The following is a 2,274-nucleotide window of genomic DNA, read 5'->3' on the forward strand; positions in this document are numbered from 1 at the left end:
TGCTCGTGTTGTACACGTCATCGTTGTTCTGCAGCGACTCTCCAAAAGCGAAGCTTCTATGCAGCACCAATGGATGTGTTTCTAGTGCCTGTGCTGCTCAGCTGACCATATTTCTTGGCTTATTCATGACAATAACGCGTCAGCATACCACAATCCAATTGGCCAAACACCCACTAAGTTTTTCTTACCGGAATCTTCTTCAGGCTTTACTTTCTTCGTGACTTCTTCATAGTGCCCACGAAGAAAACAACACAGCAACAGTTCTTCCATGCTTGTACGACAGGCCCAACAGATACAGCCTTGCGACATGGCAGTCTTGCTTACCTTGTTTCACGTCGTTTTTAGTGTACACAATTTTGCTGGAGAAACACATCTAGCCAGAAGAAAGGACCGTGGAATCACAATGCAGACCTCCTGTCGAGTAGTTCTCGCTTCCTGTCTCTCAAGGAAAAAGACCTCACCCACAGTGGGCTGAATCAAGCTCATCTTGAGTCAGACAGGTTTATTATTGCTCTGTTTACCTGCAAGCAAGTATAAACAAAATTAAACTAGAAACTAACACCACGCAGACTGATTATGATGTATACAAAAGATACCATGGAGCAGTATATGCATTTCTCATTCTTATAAATATTTTTCCCTATCCAAAGGACCAGAGCAGTCACCACGATATGATAAGATGATGGAAATATGGAAATATTGTTTCTTCATTTGGTGACATGTCAAATTTCCTTCAGTGACAAGGTCAAATATTGTGAGGAAACATTTATGGTATAATAACCACTGCTGCTACTGAAACGATGCATTAGACCTGACTAAACGGTGTGAAGATGTAATCCACGAGATGGGGTAATATGGCAGGTGGCACAAAACAAACTCTATGATCTCATTCATGCCATAAGCATATTACCACCAGAACACAACCAAAGCCTAGCATGCTCATGGGAAAAATCCGGCAGCACCTCCTTTGTACCGTCGGACATCCACGGCAGACAATTGAATAAACAGAGTAAAGCTCGTAATTAACATACAGAGCTCGGTGGTGAAGCCCCAAACCGACATGCTACACCGAAATAGGAAACCAATTGTTCCGAGCACACAAACATATATGGTGGGACCCGTAAATTCCAATCCACCTTGGAGAGCAAGTATAATGGTCATGAGAACAAACTGAAGCAAAGTTAATACACAACAAGTAGATCCTATCTATCAAGAATCATGAAATAAAGTATTAGGGTTATCATGATCAAGCTAGGTAAATGAAATGGGTGTAAATTTGCAGTGAACACCCATGGGAGCTACACCCTTCCAACTACTTGCAAAGCCTCACAGTGATGTACGTGAAACAAAGCTCACAAGAGGTGAGTCTAAAGACTCAGCAAGTACACAACAAAGCATGTAATAAAAATAGATGTAGAAACATAAATACCAGTTTTAAAGATTGTGCCAAAACATGATGAAAAACATATATACCCAAAAACGTGCCTAATTGCATTCCCGAGGGAGCAACCCTTTGCTGCTCTTACACGGAAAATTCACATCTTGAGCTAGGAAGCTCGAAAACAATCAAACAAGATGGCTATGGATTCATAAATATACAAATAACTAACAATTCGAACTCGGCATATGAACTTATGAAGGTCAAAACCAGCAAGTACTTCACTGCTGTTTTCAGATTCAGAAATAGCGAGTAGCCGACTTTGAAAATTCATAGCGACATGAATACTCATGAGAATTAACTGAAACCTTTCGTACTAGCAACTATGCATCACAGACAGCATAGCAGGGAACAAAACATGAATTTATTTGAATGGTAAAAGCTCCTAAAGCCCACGGCAAAACTCTATTCTTCGCTGCCCCTGAAATTCTGAACTGCAAAGAAACAGGCATAACAGGAGCTTCGCAACTCCAATTGATATGTTTAACCACTCAAAACGATCGTGGGAACAATACGTACGAAACATTCCATATATAGGGACTCAAAATTGGTGATTTCCAGATCTGAATACCCAGAAACAGCAATACAGATAGATTCTTCCCCTAAATCCCAAATGAATTTGCTGCTTCCCAACCCTAGGAACCTAGGATTTACCATGTATAGCACCTGTCCAGATCTGAATACCCAGAAACAGCAATATAGATAGATTCTTCCCCTAAATCCCAAATGAATTTGCTGCTTCCCAACCCTAGGAACCTAGGATTTACCATGCATAGCACCTGAGAGGATCATGTAGCGTGGGGGAACTCACCTTCGAGGCTTGAGCAAGGGGAATC

At 41.2% G+C, this 2,274-nt stretch overlaps 1 protein-coding gene across 3 annotated transcripts in view; it reads right to left on the reverse strand.

Moving 5' to 3' along the window:
* Positions 1-2,274, reverse strand: part of LOC119362466 (F-box/kelch-repeat protein SKIP6-like) — a 7,359-nt gene continuing 5,085 nt past the window's right edge. For 2 of the 3 annotated variants that reach the window (XM_037627691.1, XM_037627692.1), the window contains exon 3: positions 77-521. The gene's annotated coding sequence lies outside the window, so the exon portion shown is untranslated. Of the gene's footprint in view, positions 522-2,274 lie in introns of all 3 variants that reach the window. The other variant, XM_037627693.1, reaches the window with a different exon arrangement.

Source organism: Triticum dicoccoides, chromosome 2B (assembly GCF_002162155.2).
Source record: "Triticum dicoccoides isolate Atlit2015 ecotype Zavitan chromosome 2B, WEW_v2.0, whole genome shotgun sequence".
Classification (NCBI taxonomy): domain Eukaryota; kingdom Viridiplantae; phylum Streptophyta; class Magnoliopsida; order Poales; family Poaceae; genus Triticum; species Triticum dicoccoides.